Below are 24,316 nucleotides of genomic sequence, written 5' to 3' on the forward strand. Positions count from 1 at the left end.
GACACTTTAGCCTGTATTTAGTCACTGACCCTAAATGTGCATTGAAAAAAAAATTTGGAGGCGCCCGGGTGGCTCAGTCAGTTGTGACTCTTGATTTTGGCTCACGTCGTGATCTCACAGTTGTGAGTTGGAGTCCCGCATCAGGCTCTGCACTGACAGTGTGAGCCTGCTTGGGATTCTGTCTCTCCCTCTCTCTCTGCCCCTCCTCTTCTCATGCTGTCTCTTTCTCAAAATAAATAAACTGCTAAAAAATTTTAAAAATTTTTGGATATTTTGGTTCATTTTTGTCAGGTCTGGCAAACTTTTTTTTAAGTAGACCCCATGCCCATGTAGGGCTTGAACTCATGACCCTGAGATCAGGAGTCACGTGCCCCATCACCTGGGCCAGCAGACTTTTGTGTAAAGGGCCAGATTGTGGTCTTTTTGGACCGAATGGTGTGTGGACATTGTGTGGCCAGAGGAGCCATGGGTATGTATGTAAAGTAAGTTTTCTTTGATTATTTAAGTCATCTTAGTTCAGAATAGTTTGCCAGGAATGTTCCTAGTTGACGGATTAAGATCAGACATGATTTCCTGAGCCGAGATCAAGAGTTGGACACTTAACAGACTGAGTCACCCAGGTGTCCCAAGGGGGCCGTTCTTTAAATTTTTTTAAATGTTTTTATTTATTTTTGAGAGAGACACGGGGCACAAGTCGGGGAGGGGCAGAGAGAGAGGGAGACACAGAATCTAGGCTCTGAGCTGTCAGCACTGAGCCACCCAGGTGCCCATCAAGGGGCCCTTTCTAACCCCCTCCCCCATTGGGGCATGGCTTCAGGGGGCACAGTTCTGGGGCGGCTGGGGCGGGGGGGTGGGGGGAGGATGCCCAGAAAGGGTGTCTTGGCAGGCACATTACAGCATCCATTCCCCTGATAAAATATGTCGCCGAGCATTCCTTGGGAAATTGGCATGGAAACACGGAGTCAAAAGTTTCCTGATTGTATTCATCTCTTTGTTTATTTCTTTTGGAAAACTATTGAAAAGCTCATGTGTGGCTTGCTAAAATTAAATCACAGGGGAAGTGCCTGAAGCAAGATTTGATAGTGCTCTGTGTCTGGGTAAAGTGCTCCTGTGGTCCGTTTTGAAAGTCAAGTGTTCCTGGGACGCAGCCACACCCACTGTTGTCTGTATGGACCTGTATGCTTTGGTCCCTTAGGGCCGAGCCGGGCAGTAGTGGATTGTACGGCCCCACAGAGTCGAAGGTGTTTATTATATAATCTGGCTCATTTGCTGCCTCTGCTCTCGGTGGAAGCCGCAGTCTTCTTAGATCCAAAAGTCAGTCGTTTGCCTGCAACGCTGAGTCTCGGGTTCACTGAAGGAAGGTCCCAGACGCTGTGTCTGATAGCAGAGCATGCAGGGGTCCAGCGTGCAGGGCCGCGTGGTGACACAGCCAGAGCCTTGTGGTTTAGATGGCGGCCGCAGGCCACCTGTAGAGGGGCGCCCCTTCTCTCCGATGGAATGGGGAAGTAGTAAGCAGGGGGATTTGGGACTCAGGGTGTCAGAAGTTGTAGAGAATCTGCATTCCGGGTTCTTTCCCTCCTCAAAAGCCGGAAGAACGGATACATGTCTCAACACGACATGTTGAGGAATGACAGCAACCCAGGACGGAACAGAAAACCTCGTGAATGTGGGCAAAGCATGTATGAATTCCTCATTTTTTTGAATTAAAATTTTTTAAATGTTTATTTTTGAGAGAGAAAACAGAACGTGAGTAGGGGAGGGGCAGAGAGAGAGAGAGGGCGACACAGAATCCGAAGCGGGCTCCAGGCTCTGAGCTGTCAGCACAAAGCCCGACGCGGGGCTCAAACCCATGAACCGTGAGATCACGACCTGAGCCGAAGTCAAGAGTCGGATGCTTAACCGACTGAGCCACCCAGGTCCCCCATGGATTCCTCATTTTGGGATTAAAAAGGCAATTTTAAAAACCTCAGGCGAGGGGTACCTGGGTGGCTCAGTCAGTTAAGCATCCTACTCTTGACTTTGGCTCAGGTCATGATCTCACGGTTCGTGGGTTTGAGCCCCGTGTCAGGCTCCATACTGAGCCTGGAGCCTGCTTCAGATTTTCTTTCTCTCCCTCTCTGCCTGCCCCCTCACTTGTGTGGTCGCCCTTCTCTTTCTCTCTCTCCACCAAGTAAGTAAACAAACAAATGCTGCACCCGAGAAGGATCCTGTGTGTAGTGGGCCTTTTTCAAAGTGAACGTGTGTTTATAAGCCAGACATTATTTTAATGGAGTGCAGCGTTCTTCTGTCCTCTTTCTCCTTTTCTTTTGTTAAAGTAAGTAGCTTCTGGGTCTTCCTGACATCGTGGAGGACACCAAAGCCCAGAAAACTTGCTTTTGTGGTTTTTCTTCTGTGTTCAAGTTTGCCTACTTCTAGTATATTGGCAAAAATTAAGAGTTTCCTTAAATTTTTGCCAGCGCAATTTAAGAGCAAGTGATTGTCTGGGTAAATTATAGTTTAAAATTTAATTTATACTAAATCCTACACTTTAATGAACAGACCACATCACACATTTTTATGTTCTTAAATTATCCACGGCACGGCTTTAAAGCTATAAAACAAGGCTCTTTTAAAAAAGTACTGTTTCTTTTTTTTTCTTTTTCTTACTCCTTCAAAAGTATTTACATTTCTCTTTCAAAATAAGGTGAGAAAACCCCTTTGGCCTGTCAGCTTTAAAGAATTATACTTGTCGAGGGTGCCTGGGTGGCTCAGTCAGTTAGGCGTCTAGCTTCGGCTCAGGTCATGATCTCGTGGTTTATGGGTTCCAGCCCCGCGTCGGGCTCTGTGCTGACAGCTCACAGCCTGGAGCCTGCTTCGGATTCTGTGTCTCCCTCGCTCTCTTCCCCTTCCCTGCTCATGCTCTCTCTCTCAAATATAAATAAACATTAAAAAAAAAAAAAAAGAATAATACTTGTCTTTCCGTCTCATCGTCATTTATCTGGATTGACTTGAACCCATCAAATCTCAAAATGTACTAAGAGGAAGACATTTCCAGATTTTTTTTTTCTGCAAAGTACATATATTTTTGAATGACCCGTTTTTACCTTTTGCTTTAGTCCCCACTCTTTCACTGCGTTTCTAGGTGTGTTCAGTTAGAGATAGTTCTCCTCTCGGGGCCTCTGGGTGGCTCCCTCAGTTGAGCATCCGACTTCAGCTTAGGTCATGATCTCATGGTTCCTGAGTTCAAGCCCTGCGTCGGGCTCACTGCTGTCAGTGTGGAACCTGCTTCAGATCCTCTGTCTCTCTGCCCCCCTCCCCCACTCATGCATTCACACACACATTCTCTCTCAAAAATGAATAAACACTAAAAAAAAAAAAACAAAAACCCCTCTCCTCTCAAAGATTGGAGTTTCCCATGTGAGGATCTAAACACTCCCTGTGAAAGCATTTTCTTGGGGCCATTTGTAAAGTGATTGCAGGTGATCCTGGAGCAGGCACGGGTGTGTGCATGGAAGAACTTGGCCCAATGTGATGGGCAGCTGGATTCAGGAGAGCCACGGTGGGGGGGGGGGGGTCAAGAGCCCGATGACGTGGCCAGGTGTCCCTTTTGCCCGGTCTCCCCAACTTTCGGACGTCAGCTCTGTGGATTCCCGTGTCCTGGCTGGCACCCTGCCCTGAGTGTGGATGTGACGTGTCCTTGTCCCAGAGTCTTTGTCTTCCTGCTGGGCGTGGGGCCATGTCACCTGCTGTCCCCAGACATCTCCCCTGAGGCGTCTTAGGGGCTCAGTGCACCCAAGGGGTTACTCTGTTTCCTCCCCTCCTGTCCCCTGCCAGAACTGCCAGGGCCACAGGGTCTGTTACTAACGTTCACAAGGGCGTGTCAGGAGGTTCAAGGTAGAAGCCTTTGGGTCCGGGTAGGGTTCCTGAACTGGACCTTTCTGTTCTGTGTCTGTTCATTTCTCCAGCAAGCCCACCTGTCTCCCACTGGTGGTTTCCACAGAACCTGATCTCTGCCACCTCAGAGAAGATACTGCTCCCTGGGTCTCACTTCTCAACCAGGCTGCCTGCCGGGATTTCTTAGGAGTTTTATAGATTTTCTGGTGCTTAATTCCCACCTCCACAGAGGCAGGTTTAATTGGCGTGGAGTGTTGCCTGGCACCTGGGTTCCTCCCAGTTTTAAAAATGATAATGTTTGGGACACTGGGTGGCTCAGTCTGTTAAGCATCTGACTTCGGCTCATGTCATGATCTCACGATTTGTGGGTTCGAGCCCCGTGTTGGGCTCTGTGCTGACGGCTCAGAGCCTGGAGCCTGCTCTGGTTTCTGTGTCTGCCTCTCTCTCTGCCCCTCCCCTGCTCACGCTTTCTCTCTCTTTCAGAATTAAACGTTAAAAAAAAAAAATTCCGTAAACAGAAATGTTACCGTTCAGAGAAGTATTTTTATGTCAGGAAGATACATTAGGAAGGCAACTTTTGGAACTTTTAGATTCCTTCTGAGTGAAAATCTTCAATGAAAAGATACGCTTCCCCTTTTTCAGATGTTGAGAAAATGCAGTTTTCAAGTTCTAACCGGAAAGAGAATCCTCAGATTGCTCTGGAATCCTCCGTGGATGTCTCAGCTGCTTAGTTGAGGGGGAACTTAAGGTCAGGACAATTTTTATTTATTCTTTTTTAAATTTAACTTTTTTTAAAGAAAGAGTTTAATTTTTTTTAACATTTATTTATTTTTGAAAGAGCACAAATGCGCGAGGGGCAGAGAGAGAGGGAGACACAGAATCCAAAGCAGGCTCCAGGCTTTTGAGTTGTCAGCACAGAGCCTGATGGGGGGCTTGAACCCATGAGCCACGAGATCGTGACCTGAGCCAAAGTTGGACGTCAACCGACTGAGCCACCTAGGTGCCCCAAGGTCAGGACAGTTTTTTTTTTTTTTTCTCAACGTTTTTTTTTTTTTAATTTATTTTTGGGACAGAGGAGACAGAGCATGAACGGGGGAGGGGCAGAGAGAGAGAGGGAGACTCAGAATCGGAAACAGGCTCCAGGCTCCGAGCCATCAGCCCAGAGCCTGACGCGGGGCTCGAACTCCCGGACCGCGAGATCGTGACCTGGCTGAAGTCGGACGCTTCACCGACTGCGCCACCCAGGCGCCCCATGGTCAGGACAGTTTTGAAGGTCTTGAGCACAGAAGACCCAAAGTAAAGACAAGTGGCCATGTGATATTTACGTAGTGTTTTGGAAACATGAGGGTCAGGGATGCTAAATTAGCAGGCTAGAATAATCAGGGAACCAGAAATTCGTACCAGGACACTGGCTCTCCTTCTCGTTTGTCCTACTCGAGCTGCTTTGACAGGAGAAGCGTCCCGCAGACTGTCCCCGGCTGCGGATGACTTCACGTGGGTGCTGCTTTAGTGCCCATGTGCTCCATGCTGGGGACGTGGAGGGACTCTGTTGATGGGGCCAGCGGGCTGCTGTGGGTGATGGCAGTGAACTACAAGGCAATGTGAGGAACCTGAGGGCCCAAATCGGCGTTTTATCAAATTGCGTTTTCCGTTTGGTGATCTCATTGCACTAAAGACAAGCCTGAGAGACGCTGAGGCAGAAATGGCGGGTGACCCGTTTTATTCTGTCTGCCTGCGTTTAGAGTGACTTTTTCACAGCAGAGCCAAAATCAGTTAAGTCATTGTCATGAGTGTGAGACGTGAGTACAGATTTCATTTGCTGATGCTCCTGTAATTTAAAATTATTGACTCAAAAAAAATCATTTTTTATTTTTTCAAGTATCAACATACAGTTTTTACTTATTGGCCACATACTGTCATCTCATTCTCTTTACCTGCTGTCTCTGTACAAGATAATATTTTAAAAAAATGTTTTTTAATGTTTTATTTTTTGAGAGAGAGACAGAGCATGAGCAGGGAAGGGGCAGCACAGAGCCCGATGTGGGGCTTGAACCCATGAACTGTGAGATCATGACCCAAGCCAAAGTCGGATGCTTAACCGACTGAGCCACCCAGACGCCCCCAAGATAATATTTGTTTTGATCCAGGTTACACTGTTGGATGATTTACATACAGTGAGACGCACTCACTCATTCTTGGCTATTCTTGGCTTTTTAAAAAAAACCGCTTTATTGAGATGTAAGTCACATACCATACAGTTTATTCATTTGAAGCGTATGACTCAGTGCTTTTTAACGTCTTATTATTATTTGTTTAAACAACACAGAGTTGAGTACTTCCTTTTGTTGCTTAAATAGTTGGGATAACTGGATTCTGTGTCCCCGTTTGACTCCTGCTGCTATCGCCACCCGGGGTCACTGGTACATCCTCAGTAGGACTTGCTGGGACATTTTAAAGCCACTTCCCTTAGACCGCTTATAAGAGGGCCTGGTGCTTGGCTAGCCCTCAGTCATTGTTAACCTATTTTTATGACACCCTTTTTAAGAGGCGGGACGCAGGAGTTTCTGTGTTTTTGCGGCTTGGTATTTCTGCAGACCTACCTCGGGAAGGCATCCCACGTGAATCCGTCCCCGTTCTCCTACCGCAGAAGTTCCAGAAGCCTCGTGGTCTCTGGCGGATCGGGGCCACCACTCGCGAAAGGGCTTGGCTCTGTGTGCTGTGTGCGTGTGAGCCATGCTGTGTTTGTTACTATTCAGGAGGTGGAGGAACCTTCCGGTCCCCTGTGAGGAAGCAAGGTCAGCCCACACAGATGTGGCTCTGTTCTGTTCCTAGAACGAAGGAAACAGGGTGGAGGGTGTCCACCGCTGCGCTCTTGGGAAAGTGCTCAGAAACATGCACGTTTGCATCCAGATCGTAACTGGAAAGCACGCAAGCCCACTGAGGGCTGGCCCGCACCCCTGGTGGCAGTATGTTCTTGGGTGTTTAAGCCAGCAGATCTCTCGCACGGGAGCCACACGGACCCAGAAAGATACGATGAGGAGTTCTTACAGGGAGAGATTTCTGGTTTTGTGAAAATAACTGTGCACTCTTTAATTATGCCCTCGTAAGGGGACTTGGCTCTGATTTCTTGTCAAAATTAATAGTAGAGGATTTTGTGTATTACGTGTTTAGATGTGTGTCTGTCTCTCATGTTTAGTGTTGAGTACTTTGTATCGAAGAACTTTATATTCTTTGTAAGCTTTATATTCTGTTTGGCTGTAAATAGACTTGTCTGTAAAATTCAATATCCAGGAGTGCCTCTGTGTAGTGTCACCATGAAAGAACACGTAGAGAGCGGGGTCTTGGGCATAGGATGATTGTAGCAATGTGCTTGGAGCCACATTGAATACACCAGCAAGAGAGTACTGGTGACAGACATTAGGGAAAGTACAGAAGGAAGTGTGAATGTTTAAGATCATGTGTCGTGTTCCCTGAACACTTTTTTTTCTTAAAGTTTATTTATCTTCAGAGAGACAAACAGTATGAGTGGGGGAGGGGCGGGGGGGGGGCAGAGAGAATCCCAAGCAGGCTCTGCCCTGCCAGCACAGAGCCCGATGAGGGACTCGAACTCACAAAGTCCTGAGATCATGACCTGAACCCAAGAGTCAGATGCTCAACTGACTGAGCCACCAGGCTTTGCCCCCCGCCCCCGGCCTGAGCACTTCTGAGTCATTGGCTCCTTACGTTAGAATGGCTTGAAATTGATCAGCCTGAATTCGCCATCATGGCCGCTCTTAGTTCGGGTGTCCTGTCACTAAGACGGTTGTGCATTGTGTTTAATAACTGGTGACGTGAGGGCACAAGGTGAGGCATTCTTCTACCCTGTGATACTTGAGCACGTACCATTTGTTTTTTAAGTTTATTTATTTATTTTGAGAGGGGAGAGAGACGGTGCAAGTGGGGGAGGGGCAGAGAGAGGTGAGAGAGAATCCCAAGCAGGCCCTGCACTGCCAGTGCCATGGCTCAAACCCATGAACCGTGAGATCGTGACCTGAGCTAAAACCAGAGTCGGGTGCTTAACTGGCTGAGCCCCCCCGGGCAGCCCCTGGTTCTGTTTTTAAGGTACCTTATAAGCACGTGTTCCAGCCGTGATTATGTGGCCGTTACATAAAGCTATCAAATTGTAAGTTTATGGGATGGCTGTTGTTTGGCCGGGCGTCAGAACGGAGCAGTTTAATCATGTGGTGTCAGTGCTGTATTGGGAGTGGCCTGTAAAGTCAAATAAGTTCCATTTGCTGTACACAGGTAGTAATTACAAAATAATGTCCACGGAATGCGAGTATAAATGTTGACCCAGCAGCCTCTGTAGCTTAGCGCTAAGACCCAAGCACAGCTAATCCTAATAAGGCGAGGGCCCATCTTCCCAGTGGGACTCCTCCCCACCACTGTGGTGCAGTCAGCCTCACCAGAAAGGGAACGGAATAAGAGAGCGAAATGACGTGGAGGTCAAAGACTCTTAATTGAATCTCGGTGACAAAGATGGCACGTTACAGCTATTGGACTGAAGTGGTGACTTTAATTTCTCTTCTGGTGGTGGGACCAGAGCCATTTATCTCCCATGAATAGAAAGTGAAGTTCAAAGTCTGTTCACTAAACACTGGCTCGTATTTGGACTCCTAGAATGGTTTTGAGACTCTGAGTTACTGTTCTTTCTTTTTCGGTCTTGAAGCAATTACTGAAAGGTCAGTCCACTAATTCCTTCCAGAGTTACCGGAGACCTTTCATGTAATCATTTAGAACTTGATTCCAAGTAGCTAATATTTATCCAGTTCTTACTTTGAGCAGGGCACAAACATGGGGTGGGGGGGTGGTGGGGAGCTGAAGGAATCTTGGTCCTTACCCTTGAGACATCTGGTATCTTGAGTAATCTACGTACGTTAGCCACAGAAATGTCTTGGCGTCCTTGTTCGGGCATATTGAAGAATTTGGTGTTACAAGTAGATTCGCGTCTTCCTGCCTTTCGCTCCCTAGCACTGTGTTGGCACATAGTAGGTGCTTTATAACTACTTGCGGAGTGCGTGGAAGGGGGACTTGACCTGACCGTGATCCGTATTGCATCGTAAAATGCTTCTGCTGCGTGGAGGGTCATTAATCCCTGATCTTTTGTTAACTGATGCTGCTTATGACGGCGATCATCCAGACACCTCAGAGTTTTGATTCTCTTCGAGGGTGGTTGCTTCGTCCGCTTGGACTGCTGTGACAAAGTACCAGAAACCGGGGGGGCTTACGAACAACAGAAGTCAATTTCGAACATTTCTGAAGGCTGGCAGTCCAGTGTAGGCCGATTCGGGGTCTCCGGAGAGCCTGCTTCCTGGTTCACAGACCGCCACCCTCTTGTTGTGTCCTCACGTGGTGGAAGGGGTGAGGGAGCTCTCTGGGGTCTCTTTTGTAAAGGCTGATCCCGTCATGAGGCTTGTACCCTCATTAACTAATCACCTCCCACGAGCATTCCCGAATACCATTGCACTCGGCATTAGGTTTCAACGTGTGAATTTACGGGGGACACAAGCATTCAGGCCACAGCGGTGATGATACAAGAAAACAAAAACAATGAGTTTGGCAATGACCTGTCAGGCATGGTGCTTCCTGAGAGACAGTCCCAGTTGACGCGATACATGACACCGCTTCTCAGATTCCCCAGTCAGCCGTGGGTTTGTGCAAACCTGATGAGGTGGTGGCTAGTGGTGATCAAGGTGAGAGTACGTCTTCAATTTTGCTTGTGAATCTATGGCGTATCAGGAATAACTAGTCGCCGGGAGATCCCGCGGTGTGTGAGGGAAGCTTGGAGCACAGAAAGGTCGCTTTAACTAGAGACGAAGAGTTTTGGGAAGGCGGTGGTCAACGAGGGAGGTGGCCTGCATGCTTGGAGCCGTCGTGTGCGGGCCAAGAGCTTTCCCACGTGATGCGTAGGCACGAACGCGGCAGCACAGGCAGCACACAGTAGGCTGTTTTGGGTGGTGGGCGGAAATGTTTGAAGGCGAACGGACAGTTGGGATGTGCGTGGGTGAGTTGAGGTCTTGGAGGCCCGCGCTTGGAGGATGGAACCTGTTCAGTGAGAAGAGGGGAGACCACTAAGCTTTTTTTGTTTTTGTTTTTGGATGGGGCAGACCACATCAGAAATTGTACGGAAGAAAGAATGGTCTGAGAGTAACTCGCAGATCGGGGCTGGCACACTGTGAGATCAAGCCCGTGGTGTTTTTGTGTGACACCCCACCCTCTGCGAGCTAAGAGTGGTTTTTACATTTTTAAAGAGTTGTGAAAGATAGATAAAGGGCAACACGGGACACAGACTGGTGTGATTTGCAAAGCCTACAATATTCATTATGTGGCCCTTCACTTGAAGTAGTTTCCTAAGCCCCAGTGGATTGGAAAGGAGAAGACAATCTTACAGAACCCCTTTTCTCCCCACATTAAGAGGAAGTTGAGCGTGTTGGCAGAATGAGGACCCTTTTGGAATCCTGGGTAAGGAGAGACCAGACATGAAGATGGGGCAGGTGAAGTAGGGCCCAGAACAGGCTGGAGAGAGGGTGGGATCGAGGACAGAATGTCGATTAACATTTGGGAAGGTAAAAAGGCTGATTGTTTCTTTGAGGAGAAAAGAATTGGGAAGGAAAATGGGTGTAGAAAATTAGCTAGTGGGTGGGGAAGAGGAAAGTGGAGACTCTTTACAAGGGATCTGCACCAGGCTTGGGGGGTCAACCGTTGAGCAGGGTAGAACATTCTAGAATGGGTGCTGTGAAGAACAAAATGCAAAGACCATTAGCATTTGGTTTCTGTGGGGGTAAAAATGCCATGTGTTACGTTATGTAGTGATTTATCTTTTATTTATTTATTTTAACTTTTTTTAACGTTTAATTTAATTTTGAGACAGAGAGACAGAGTGCGAGCAGGGGAGGGGCCGAGAGAGGGGGAGACGCAGAATCCAAAGCAGGCTCCGGGCTCCGAGCTGTCAGCGCAGAGCCCGACGTGGGGCTCCAACTCACAAACCATGAGATCATGACCTGAGCTGAAGTAGGAGGCTTAACTGACTGAGCTTCCCAGGTGTCCCTGCTGTGATTTACCTTTTAAAGTGTGGACTCCTCCACCATCCTGTGGTGCGTTCAGCTACTAAGAATGTCTCGCTAATTTTTTTTTTTTTAATTTTTTTTTTTAATGTTTATTTTTGAGACAGAGAGAGACAGAGCATGAACGGGGGAGGGGCAGAGAGAGAAGGAGACACAGAATCGGAAGCAGGCTCCAGGCTCCGAGCCATCAGCCCAGAGCCCGACGCGGGGCTTGAACTCACAGACCGCGAGATGGTGACCTGAGCTGAAGTCGGACGCTTAACCGACTGAGCCACCCAGGCGCCCCTGTCTTGCTAATTTTTATTCAGGAGCAGTTGAAGCAAGTGGCTAGCACAAAGAGGAGTGACGTTTGGTAATACTTGCTGGATGAATGAGGGCTAGATAGCAGAATAGTCCAGTTAAAGATAGGGAAGGCACCTTCCAGTTGTACCTCTGGCCCAGTTCGTTCACCAAGGGGAACTCAGCAAACAGCTACCAGACCAATGCCGCCCAGTAGAACTTTCTGCAGGGATAGAAACATTTTGTGCTGTCCAATATGGTGGCCATTCAGGTGTGGCCAGTAAACACTTGAAATGGGTGGGCTTGTGGGATGGAACAACTGAATTTTAAATTTTACTTTTTTTTATTGTGGTAAAATATATATAATCTAATATTTACTGTCAGAACCATTTTCAAATGTAGAGTTCAGTGACTTTAAGTACATTCCCACTGTTGTGCGACCATTAGCACCATCCATCTCCCGGACTTTTTCGTCTTCCCCAACTGAAAGTGGTCTGTGTCCTCCCCTCCCCCAGCCCTACAACCTGTGCTGTCTGTCTCTGGATCTGACTCCTGTGGGTACCTCAAATGAGTGGGATCATCCGGTGTTTGTCTTTCTGTGACGTGCTTATCTCACTTGGCATAAGGTCCTCGAGGGTCATTCTGTGTTGGAGCACGTGTCAGAATTTCTTTCCTTGTTAGGGATAAGTGACATTCCATGCGGATGTATGCCGTTTGTCCGTTCCTCCATCGATAGACGCTTGGACGGTTTCCACCTTTTGGCCACTCTGAATAGGCCATGTGAACCTGGGTGTGTACTTACTTCTAGTTGATGGGAATCTGCAAAGGTACGTGGGGGTTTGTGAGGCCTGTCGTAGGAGAAGTGGGTGGCCTGGTGGCACTTTTCGGCCTTGAAGGCTTTGGAAGGAAAGGGCTTCTCTGTGACCACGGGCAGGCCATGAGGGGGTCAGAGTGCATCTGAGTTCAGGGTCCTTGGCATGGAGGGGACAGGACGCTGACTCCAGGAGTTTGTCAGGTGTTAACAGCTTGGGATATTTGTGCTGTGTTTGATGTCTGGAGGTTCCGTTGATAGTTGAAATATAATGATTTATGGAGCCTGGACACTAGATTGAATCTGTCTGGTTTCCTGTGTCTCGCTCCCTCAGAGGTCGGCATGGCATTCACGGTGCTCTCCCAGTTGGGATCATTTCAGCCTGCTTGAGCCTTCTCTTCTTGTGGCAAAGGGTTGATGGGAGGCTCCAGTTCCGTCTTACTTATCAGTTTCCAGTTTCCGGGATGGCATTTGATTTTGCATTTGTTGTTGTTTGAAGGGTGTGGCGTGTCCGGAGCCCAGAGTGTCTTTGTGATCCGCCAGTGGAGCTGAGGTCTGTGTGATTGGCCCGTAGCAGGTAAAGATGGCGGGGGAAAGTTGCCTGGTGGGGTGCAAGCTGTGTGTGCACCTGCTGCGGAGAAGCAGGGCCACGGCGCCTCCCCTTGGCCCGGGGGGAGGGCCGGGACGGTGGAGAGGATGGATGTCTGTTTGTGCAGAAGCTGCAGGGGAACCCGGTGCTCAGAGACCAGGAGGCTCGAGGACTGGCAGGTGAGGCTCACGGGGATGAGAGAGTCTGAGAGTCAAATGACCATCTTGAGTTCTCTCCCGCGGTATGTCTTTCAGTGGCTGCAGCGAGGACAAGGGTAGGTTGTGTTTGGGGATGAAGAGGAACATCTGGACACGTGTGTGTTTGCTCCCATGCACGGGGACCTCCTTGTGACCTTCACGGCAATATGGCGGATCCGTGAAGGTCGTGGGTATAACGGGGATGGCGTTGGTCTGAGAGTGACTGGGGTCAGGGAGGAAGGAGACCCCTCCATGGCGTAGCCGTGGCACTTAGCAGCTTAACCTTGGTTTCCAAATCAGGAGGGGGTGTTGGACAGCATTTACCTTATGAGGCTGGCGTATGAATTCAGTGAGGTGACATAGGTGGAGATTTTGGCGCATGAGCGCTTGGTAAAGGTTAGTTTCTTTTTTTATTTTATTTTTATTTTTTAATTTATTTTTGAGAGGGGGGGACAGGCAGCACGCAAGCCAGGGAGGGGCAGAGAGGGAGACACAGAATCGGAGGCAGGCTCCAGGCTCTGAGCTGTCAGCACAGAGCCCGACGCGGGGCTCAAACCCACAAGCCGAGATCATTACCTGAGCCGAAGTCAGCTGCTTAACTGACTGAGCCACCTGGGCTACCCAAGGTTAATTTCTTTACTATTTTGTTTTTACGTTTGTTTTTGAGAGCGCAGGCGCGAGTTGGGGAGAGGTAGAGAGGGAGACAGAGAATCCGAAGCAGGCTCTGCTCTGACGTGGGGCTCGAACCTAGGAACTGTGAGATCACGATCTGAGCTGAAGTCGGACGCTCAGCTGATGGAGCCACCCAGGCACCCCAGTTAGCGTCTTTAGACACGTGATGGTCCCCACTCCCTTTTCTCCTTGTAACTAACTTCGGCTTATCCTTTAAAACTTGGCTCAGGTATCACCTTCCCCGGAAGCCTCCGTCTCCCACCCTCATGGCTCTGCTTCGTCCGTCTCTTGTAATATGCCAAAAGCGGTTTGTTACAGCGCTTCTGTGTTGTTTAGATACCCCGCCGCCCAAGCTGTCCTTTGTGTGGTGGCCACAGGGCCGTGTCACATCATGTCATCCTGGCATGCGGCATGTGTTCAGGCAAGTGGGGAAGACCAGGCTGGTGAATCTCCTGTCCCTCCCCTTGTTTCTCCAGATCGTGGGAAGGGCATGGCCCTGTTAATTCCAGTAATCCTTGCAGACTACGGGCTGAGAGGACACAACTGGGCCAACGCAGTGGGCCGAGGAGGGTGCCAGGGGACAGGGTCTGGCTCTGGCTAGGGTCTTAGAAGACATCCCTGGCTGCCAGCGGAACAGAATGTCCACAGGGTTTGTACATGGACCGCAGCTGGTATTTACAGGTCAGGAACTCGGCCCAGGAAGGGTATCCGACGAGAAGTCTTGGGATTTTCCACGCTGTGGGCAGAGATCCTGGGAGCCCATCATCATCGTCACCGTCCACTGTCCCGGCAGATACTTGCTGAGCGCCTCCTACGTGCCTGGGAGGGGGCGGGGTCTCGAGGGCCTCGAGCACTAGCTGTGTGACCCAGACAAAGAATCAGGCCTGGCCTGCAAGCTACCAGAAATAGTACCCTGGGGGGTAACTGAGTCCCGGGAGTCAGGCGTGCTGGACCCTGGTCGGCACCGTCCGCGGGCACCGTCCGCGATCACTGTGGGAGCCGGGCTTCCTGAGGCCCTCGGGCTGTGATGGAATGTGTTCTTTGTGCTGGCCACACCTAGGCGAGCCAGAGAGAAAGCCAGGAGGCCGTGGCTCCTTCCTGAGGTCGAAGCCTCTCTGCTGTGCTCTCCTCCTTATAGAACTCACCTCCTCCCCGTGGCGGTTGAACTGGACTCATGCCGAGAAGGTGGGAGCCGCTGAGGCAGGGGACACCAAGGGTGATTTGTGTTCACCTCAGATATGTGCTGATTTAGAAGCTGCCCCATGTTTTAGAAGTTGACAGCAGGCTGAGCTAATCACAAGCAAGTCTCATGCAGCGGGGGCTGGGCGGGCTGGTTGTGTCCCATGAGGTTTTACTCGGGATGAAGTCGGGAGAGAAGATGGTCGTTCACTCACTCCCACGTGGGGTGTTCTTTGGAAAAGCCTCTCCTTTAGTGACCAGCCCCAGGGAATGTTGCTGTTAAATATTTTTGCGTATCTTTCTCGTTGTTTAAAGGATGTAAAAATGCTCTTTCTTTTCTAATATTCTTTTTTTTTTTTTTTTTTTTTTTTTTTTTTGAGAGAGAGAGTAGGAGCAGGGGAGGGGCAGAGAGACAGGGAGACACAGAAGCCGAGGCAGGCTCCAGGCTCCGAGCTGTCAGCACAGAGCCCGACACGGGGCCCAAACTCACAAACCATGAGATCCTGACCCGAGCCACAGTCAGATGCTTGATGGACTGAGCCACCCAGGCGTCCCCCAAAATGCTTTTTCTACCAATTTAATTAAGTGTGAGTGTGGCCTTAGTCTTTTCCCAGTTCCTAATTTTGCTTTTCTTTCTAGTCAGAAATAAGGGCAGAATGTGCTTTTTTGCTGTACAGCATGCGTGACAAAGTGAACCTCCCTCACCAGCATCACGGAGCTTGGGAATCGGGCAGCGTAAGAACAAAGCAAAACCAAACAAAAAAGCAAAAATGGGTTGGGTGGAATTTATCTATAATTAACTCTGCTAATTCAATATTGTGGAAACAAATGATTGTAAGGCCATTATGGTGCAACCGATCCGTTCGTAAATTTTTTGATCCTTGAAGTGTCAGGCACCTGATGTGGGAAAGTCAGTGTGTTGGGCTTGAGTTACCAGGACTAGGTTTGGCAATTCCGTTCTTTTTCTCTGGTGAGAGAACAAGATTTCTGCCTTGCTCTTTGAAGATGGCAGTGAATTCAGCCCGCAGATGGAGATGGGCTTAAGGGGAATATTGTCAGAGGGCATTGTCTTAGAAGAAGGAAGAAAGATTCAAAAGGAGATTAAGCATTTCTCATGGGTGAGAATTTATTCTCTGGGTTTGGCCTGCCTTTTAGGTTTGTACGCATTTATTTTTATTACGGTACATGCTGTTTAGTTAAAATTGTAAAACTTTTAGAGAGGGTACTGAATGGTACGAGGAAGAGGTAAAAACCTCTTTCTCCCTCTTAACCGCACTTACAGGTTAACAGCTGTTGACAGTCGTGCATTTTTTCCGGCTGTTTTACACGTAGTCATAGGCAGGTATGGGCGTGTGTGCACGTACGTACACTGTCAGCAGCTTGGTTCTAAATCAAAACCAAGCTGTCGGTAAAGCGGCATACATACGCATCTCGGACACTTTGGGGTTCGGGGAGACGTGTACATCCCCTTGTGGGGCGCGTGACGGTCCGTTCGGGCTCTTGGTTTCAAACGACAGAGACCGCTCCTGGCCAAGTCGAGCTGACAGAGTCTGTCGGAACCGATGACGTGAGGGAGCAGGAGGAAACCCGGCAGCTGTGCAGGACTGAGAAGCAGGAAGCAGGTAACACAGCAGCGTTCCCTGGGGCAGCAGTGCCTGGATCCCGTCAAACTGGTGTAACCAAGAACGTGGAGGAAGCTTCCCATACATCAGTGTTCCTGTGTCACCACGTCAGGATGCAAAGTGTGTGTGTGCGTGCGCTCATGTGGTAGGTGTGTGTATCCAGCTGGTTGAACTGCAGTCATGTGCCCACCTCTGGGCCAGACCAGACACCAAGGACAGCAGGGGTTCGGTCCCCGCGGTATGGCAGTCCTCCCACTAGGAATTGCCACCACCAGGCGTTTGCTGTTTGTTTACTGGATGTTTGTTCACAGGTTTTGAAGGGGCCAAAGCAATGAGCTATAAGCTCCTTTGGAGTTAGCAGACACTGCAAATATCACATTCTGGGGAAAATGTGACATTTGTGAGTGAAAGAACTGCCTGTGCCCCTCTGTATTTTTTCCCATTTTTCTTTAAACATTTACGTATGTATGTACGTATCCACCTATTTAGCTATTTAGAGAGTGAGAGCTGGGGAGGAGCAGAGAGAGGGAGACACAGAATCAGAAGCAGGCTCCAGGCGAACTCACGGAGCTGCGAGATCACGACCTGAGCTGAAGTTGACGTTTAACTCACTCAGCCACCCAGGCGCCCTGTAATCTCTTATTCTTCTAAAAAAAATTTTTTTTAATGTTTGTTACTTTTTTAGAGAGAGAGCATGAGTGAGGGAGGGGCAGAGAGAAAGGGAGACACAGAATCTGAAGCAGGCTCCGGGCTCTGAGCTGTCAGCACAGAGCCTGATGTGGGGCTCAAACTCACGAACCGTAAGATGGTGACCTGAGCTGAAGCCAGACGCTTAATCGAGTGAGCCACCCAGGCGCGCCTGTAATCTCCTGTTCTTAAAGACAACAACAAAAACCCAGACCAGCCTTCTCCCCCACCCCTGGGCTTAGAGCCTGAGAAGGACTGAGAAAAGTGTTCACCATGTTACTCAAGCCATTACTACCACTGAGCAGAAGAAATGCATGTAAAGTCTGTTGTAAGTTATTTTTATTTAAAGTTATTTATTCTGGGAGAGGGGGAGAGAGAGTATCAAAGTCCCAAGCAGGTTCCATGCTGTCAGCCTGGAGCTTGAAGTGGGGGTCGAACTCACAAACCATGAGATCATGACCTGAGGTGAAATCTAGGATCAGACGCCTCACCGACTGAGCTACCCAGGCATCTCTGTTGTGAGTTATTTTTAAATGGTCCAAACTCCTGCTAATTATAAGGTACTTGCTCAGTTGAGAGCCCAGGAAACACGACCATTGCTGTCCCATGGGATCTGTGAAGCCTTCTGGAGAGGTGGCCTGGCTACACAGCTTTGGGATGGTCTCGTGTCCACGGAAATTCTGGCCCCGTGTTTTTCACTCTGACTCTCTGGAGCTCGACTGCACAGTGTCCGGCCTTCCTGAGTCTGCAGGGGGGAGGGGGGCGGTCATGCCTGTGCAGCCCTCGACGGGGAGGATCCAGACACAACTCGTGGGAGCGTGTGCTTAACTGTCAGTGTCGAGCTCGACACAGACACAAACTCAGTGCTTTTTGTTGTAACAAGATACATTTGAACTACCATTTCAGTATTAAGACAGACTTCACTTGGTATTTTGTTGAAGACAAATAGTGGCCCAGTGGACCTGGCCAAGGTTTATGCACTTTTTATTCTCGGCTTTATATGGTAAGACATTTTCGGCACACAGGAAACTATGACTATGTTCATCTGTTGTTAGCATTCTGCCAAATTGGCTTTATCTCTATTGCGTGGTGGTTTTTGTCTTTCCTTTTATTTTCCCCCTCTTGTGGTTCCCTGCCCCCAATCTTTGGAGAGTAAGGCTATTTTTGAATATAAAAACATTTCCATGATCCCCAAGTCCAAACTCTATGAATAGGTGTTCTCTAAAGTCACATTCCAACTCGCCTCCTAATCCATTTTATTTTCTGCTGCATTTCTGGGCTCCTCGCTACATTTGTTTACTTTTCTTAAAGTCCCCCCCGCCCCCGCTTCCCCTGCCGAAGATCTGTTGGTAATGCTTACATTTATACAAAGAAAATGTCAACTTCTTAAGTAGGTTTTGTGACTGATGGTTAGCAAAGCATCCTATCTATGCTATTTTAGTATTAAGTATTTCACTATTTATTAAGCTTGGTGTGTAGGATTTTTGGTGCTCTTCTGGAGAATTACAAGGGTTTCTCCAAAGACGTGATGAAAAGAGGTCCAATTGAGACCACTTGTGATCACTTGATATATATACACTTACGTGTGTGTGATACGAGGAATACCCTAAGGAAACAACACTCACTAATGTTGATTTATATTCATGCAAAGTAAGGAATAAAAAAGAAAGGCATGGGGCGCCTGCGTGACTCAGTCGGTTAAGCGTCCAACTCTTGATTTCGGCTCAGGTCATGATCTCTTGGTTCATGGGATTGAGCCCCACATCAGGCCCTGTGCTGACAGTGTGGAGTCTGCTTGGGACCCTCCCTCCCTTCCCACTCCCCCATATCCCCCCCTCCCCTGCTTCTCCCCTGCTCATGTTGTCTGTCTTTCAAAATAAATACATAAACTTTAAAAAATTCTTAAAAAATAAGACACAAAGCTTAAGGCTAAGCAGTATCAGTTTTATACAAAATACCATGCCTTTGTCATGCTTGAAGGTACCGGTTATCCCCTGGCCTGAGTTTCTTAGCACAGACGACACAAAGAGCGCATTCTAGGCTCAGAAAGACCTCTTTCTCCCAGATGTGCAAGTGTAGATTTTCCTTCCTTCTTCTCTTGCCTTCTGTCATGGCGTCCTGGGCAGCATCATGTCTTCTCTCCGGGCCCAGAGGTGGGCCGCGGGCTGTGCCAGCAGGAGGTGACGGCTGCCTGCTTCTGCTCCTCCAGGGCTGGGTCTCAAACAGCAGCCCCCCGCCCCTGGCCAAACCTGGCTTGCTGCCTGCTTTTGTGCACACTTCACACTGACGATGGTTCTCATGGTTTTTTTTTTTAACGTTTCATTTTATTTTTTGGGAGACAGAGACAGAGCACGAGCCGGGGAGGGGCAGAGAGGGAGACACAAAATCCACAGCAGGCTCCAGGCTCTGAGCTGTTAGCACAGAGCCCGACGCAGGGCTTGAACCCATGGACTTGAGATCATGACCTGAGGCGAAGTCTCAGGTTGGACTCTCAACCGACAGAGCCACCCACACACCCCTGGTTCTCACATTTTTAACTGGTTGGGGGAAAAGCATCAATCTAGCCTTTTCAGAAAAAGTCCGCCAACTCCAGCTCCATCAAATGAGACCTTTGAAACAGATGTCAGAGATCATGGGTCCCAAGCCCACCGAGGATGTAAAAGCCACTCAAATGCTTGCATTTCGCAAGTAAAAGCAAGGGGAGTTGTTCGCTCCCTCCTGTACCAGGCGGGCTCCCTGGGGACCTAGAGTTCCACTGTCCCTGTGCTCCCTGCACAGACCTGTTCTTGCGATCCCCGTCACCTGTAGGACCTGCACACCTCGCGGTTTGGACTTGGGAACAACGTGCAGCAGCTAGTTCCCTGTGGAATCTTGGAGAAAAAGAGCACTGCGCCGCCCCCCCACCCCCACTAAGGTCCTAAAAGCAGCATGAAGGACGCTTTCATTTCCTTCGAGCTTCTGCGTGGGGCAGAGCGGCCGGGACGATGGCACACACAGATCAGACGGCTTTCTCGGAAGGCAGGGCAGAGGGGACGGCCACGGCCCCTTCCCTCGCCGTGCCCAGCCTGGTGTGGCCGTCCCAGCAGTCACTGAGCGACCCGTCCCTTCTGATCCCAGTCCCTGTCAAAGGGGCTGCGGCTCTGGGCTCCCAGAAATCGTTGTCCAGGGCCCTGCCCCCGGGTTCTGGGCCTTCGCTGGAGGGAGAAAGAGGCAGACGGACGCGAGCGTGAAAATCCTTTTTGGAGTCGCCGTGAAAAGGAGAAAATGAGAGCTTTGATGTAGACTCTGTTTCCAGCACTCCATTTGATTCTTTGTCCACAAGCCGAACGAAAATAAACAGTAATTTAGAGGCAATGTTTATGTAACCTAGAAGAATGTCGGTCAAGTGTGGGGAAGATGGAATCTGGGTTAATGCAGGACCACCTCCCGAGCGCTCTCCCTGATTGCGGGCTTCGGTGGAAAGCTAATGAAAGGAAGCAATTTCGGTTTTTGTTAGACTCTTCAAAATCCCCTTGGTAAAATACGGACTTTTTTCTTTCTTCTTTTTTTTTTTTTTTTTTTTTTTTTTGCTTGGAAAAACACAGATTGTTTTTTGTGAGAGCTTATCATTTGGTCATTTTGATGGAATGTAGGTCGGAAAAGCGTGATGCAGAATGTATTGCGTTCGTAAGACCTCTCAGAACGGATGATTCTGGCTGTGAGTCATCATAATCTGGGAAAGCACACTGCTCTTGTTCCAAGGACCGTATGCCTTAAATAATGTCAGGCCACGTTCCGTCTGGGGACGTTTTGGTGGTTTAGACTGGCGATTCTCAGCCCGCGGCAGCTGTGTCCCCCAGGGAGCATGTGGCATTGTCTGGAGATAGTTTTGGTTGTCATAGCTCGAAGGGGGGGGGAGGGGGGAGGGGAATGTTCCTGGCATGTAGCGGGGTGTGACCAGGGATGTTGCCACCGTCCTATAGGACACAGGATAGCCCGCACCACAAAGAATGGCCTTGGCCCCAAATGTACGTAGTGTCAAAGTGTAAGCATTCTGGACTAATGAATGTCTTAGAGTCTCATTTTGTGAGTTTTTAAATATAAGATAGTATATATATGTGTGTGTGTAGACACATATACATCACATGTGTGCGTGCACACACAGAACGCTGCTCACTGTACACACGACGCAGGCCGTGAGACGTGTGCCCTGGAATCCGGCTTTAAGATGGATCCCCAACACTTGCCCAGGGTATTGTAACCTCCTGGGCATTGGCACATATATGTTGGTGATGTTGGTGACAGTGAAGTGAAGACCCGAGGGCGTCTTCCATCCTGCTCAAGGGTGCATAATAGGGTGGATTTCATATTTTCAAGATGTAGTCTACAATGTTCTGATTTTTAGGGTGGCGCATTTCAACAGTTTTCTTTCGCGCATATAAGTAGATTATGTTGTGAGTGTTCCCTTTACAGCTTCACGACCTGAGCTTCCCAGTACAAAAGCCGAGATGGGTGCAGTGGAAAAGGACTCTGATGCAGACACACAGCCCCCTATCAATGTGGAGGAAGAATTGTGTGGGCACATGGTCGTTTTGGGAAACACGTGTATTCCGGGATGTTTGTGGAGAGTGTATAGGATCTCTCTCCATGTTTAGCGTTGCATATGGAGGTCACAAAGCAGAGAGTGACGGATTCATGGCACAGACACTTCGCGAGCACAGTAGGCCAGGTGCTCAGCAGGCACTGGAGTTGTGGAGCGTAGTTTTCCCCCTTGAGACCCTTACATCTGGTCGGAGAGGCACGTGAGACCCTCAGATCTGGTCAGAGGGGCAGGTGAGACCCTCAGATCCGGTCGGAGGGGCAGGTGAGACCCTCAGATCCGGTCGGAGGGGCAGGTGAGACCCTCAGATCCAGTCGGAGGGGCAGGTGAGACCCTCAGATCCAGTCGGAGGGGCAGGTGAGACCATCAGATCTGGTCGGAGGGGCAGATAAGTACCAGAGGCTCCATTGCAGGGATCAGAGCTGCAGGGAAGGTGTGGACGTCACTGGGCACCGGGTAAGGACCTGCTGGACATGTGGGTGCCGGGCCCTTAGATGAGGGAGGAGATGAGGTGTGTGGTGTCCGGGATGAGGCGGGCCCCTGCCCACGTGGTGCGTACCTTGGCCTTGCTTGTCCAGGGGTCCTCAGGCCTCCGTCTGGGTCTGTAAATGTTGCGGTCGCGTTTATCCTGCCTTCGAGATCCGACATTTCTGGTTTGGGTGTTTTAGGGCAAAGGGGGCGGGAGGTGTTTGGGGACTGAGCTGAGCTTTGAGGAAGATGGCGGTGGCGTTCACAGAAGAGGGAGCGTTCTAGAATTGAGGTGCCAGCCTTCCTGCTGGGTGGGTCTGCGGTCTTGGGAAAACCATCCAGCCCCAGTCCATGTATCCGTGACTGGGGGAGAGCAGTGCGTGTGGGGAATAAACGAATAAGGTGTCAGTAAGCGTTTGGTGCCTTCTGAGGTCAAGCTCGTGGGAGTTGGAGCTGGCTGGGTTTGCACCCACCTCTGGTTCCTGATACCAGGCCAGCCTAAACTGTGAAGTGTGCCGGGCAGAGCTCACACGTGCCCACCCCCTCGACCACAGTCCCCTACCAAAGAGCGGTTCTCACTACTGGTCAGAGTCCTAAAAATAGCACTCGCGTCCCCAGCCGCTCTTTCCCCTGCCATCACCACGTGCTTCTCTCATGCTGCGGCGACTCTGGGTGCTCTTCCCATTTCTTAAGGTGGGCCTTGATCGTGGTGGCAGGCAGAGCATTGGCCCTCGGAAGGTGTCCAGTCCTAGTCCTGGAACCCATGAGCGTGTCTCCAGGATCTTGAGATGGGGAGGTTTTCTGGTTGGGTGGGTCACAGTCGCCACTGAGACGCCTCCACGTGGAGGAGGAGAGAAGCAGGAGGGTCAGAATCCGAGAGAGGAGGGTGTGCACTGGAGCAGAGGCTGGAGGCATGGGGGCCCACGGGCCACGGGATGCCGGCGGCCTCCAGACGCTGGACACGCTGAGGAAACGGACTCTGCCCTGGAGCCTCAGAAGGAGGCTCTGCCCCTCTGACCCGCTCCAGACATCTGGCCTCCAGAACCCAGAGAACAAATCTGGGTAGCTTGAAGCAGCTAAGTTGATGCTAATTTGTTACAACAGCCATAGGAAACCAACACCGTGCATAAACCAGAGGTGTTAACAGTCCAGAGTTGAGTGTACTGGGACCAGGGGGTCCGTAAGAAGTGGACAAAAGATCAGGGTCCAGGACTTCTGCTCGATGGCCTCTTCCTCCTCTTTTAGTGAGAACACACCCTGGGAGTGAGATGGGTCACCTGTTTGTTGTCCTTCTCATTGACCCTACCACGACGGACCACATCTGAACATGTTCTTTTATTTATTTGTTTGTTTGTTTGTTTGTTTGTTTGTTTGTTTGTTTTGAGAGAAAGAGAGGGCTCGCCCGAGCGTGGGAGGAACAGAGAGAAGGAGAGAGAATCCCAAGCAGGCTCTGCTCTCTGTGCAGAGCTCGGCGCGGGGCTCGATCGCACGAACCATGAGATCGTGACCTGAGCCGATACCAAGAGTTGGACACTCAATCGACCGAACCACCCAGGTGCCCCTGGACAGGTTCTTTTCAAGAACCTGGGCAAACAGTAATCCTACAAAATTCTGATTTTATAGTGAGGGTTCAATCTGAAAAAGAAGAGTATACTCCACAGAAAAAGCTGAAATTAAAGTGGGTGAGTTACAGACATCTTTTTAACAATGCTGAAGTTCATGCTTGTCTGGAAGAAAAGCTCTACAACAGGTTCATTAGCTACTGGGCAGTTTTAAAAATATATTTCCCTGTCATTCTTGAAGCTTCGTCATGTGTCACAACAGAAAATTGAATTTTGTAATCCACTTATTGAATTTAAAATCCACTTATATTGAATTTAAAATCCACTTAAACTAGGGTTTCAGGTGTTAGTATTCCTGACTCCTAATAAGCAGATATTCTAGTGAGTTTCATCTTCTGGGTTCTGTTGTGACTGCCACAAGAAGCGTTTTATGTATTTCGATTTTCATCACAAAGCAGCTGAAAATTATGTTATGTATAAATGTGACTCGATTCAATAAAATTTATTGTTCAGGCATAATTTGAATCAGAAAGGCCTTCTATATGCCTCTTACCAAGTTAGATTGTGCAATTATGCTTTTGACGCTAGAGGAAATGTACTTATTTAAAGTATAAAATCCTTTTTATCAGAGCAAATGAAGTTTCTGTTTGTTTGTTTTTTTAAATTGGAAATTTCTCTAGTTTTTGGATCATACA

General features: G+C 49.2%; 1 protein-coding gene across 5 annotated transcripts in view; it reads left to right on the forward strand.

Annotated features, from left to right (window-relative positions):
* The window catches only part of TBL1X (transducin beta like 1 X-linked), a 230,332-nt gene that overhangs the window by 45,240 nt on the left and 160,776 nt on the right, over positions 1-24,316 (forward strand). For 3 of the 5 annotated variants that reach the window (XM_058713565.1, XM_058713560.1, XM_058713563.1), the window contains exon 2: positions 12,566-12,643. The exons of the other annotated variants lie outside the window; for them this stretch is intronic. The gene's annotated coding sequence lies outside the window, so the exon portion shown is untranslated. The remainder of the gene's footprint in view (positions 1-12,565; positions 12,644-24,316) is intronic. 5 annotated transcript variants of the gene reach the window in all.

Source organism: Neofelis nebulosa, chromosome X (genome assembly GCF_028018385.1).
Source record: "Neofelis nebulosa isolate mNeoNeb1 chromosome X, mNeoNeb1.pri, whole genome shotgun sequence".
Lineage (NCBI taxonomy): Eukaryota > Metazoa > Chordata > Mammalia > Carnivora > Felidae > Neofelis > Neofelis nebulosa.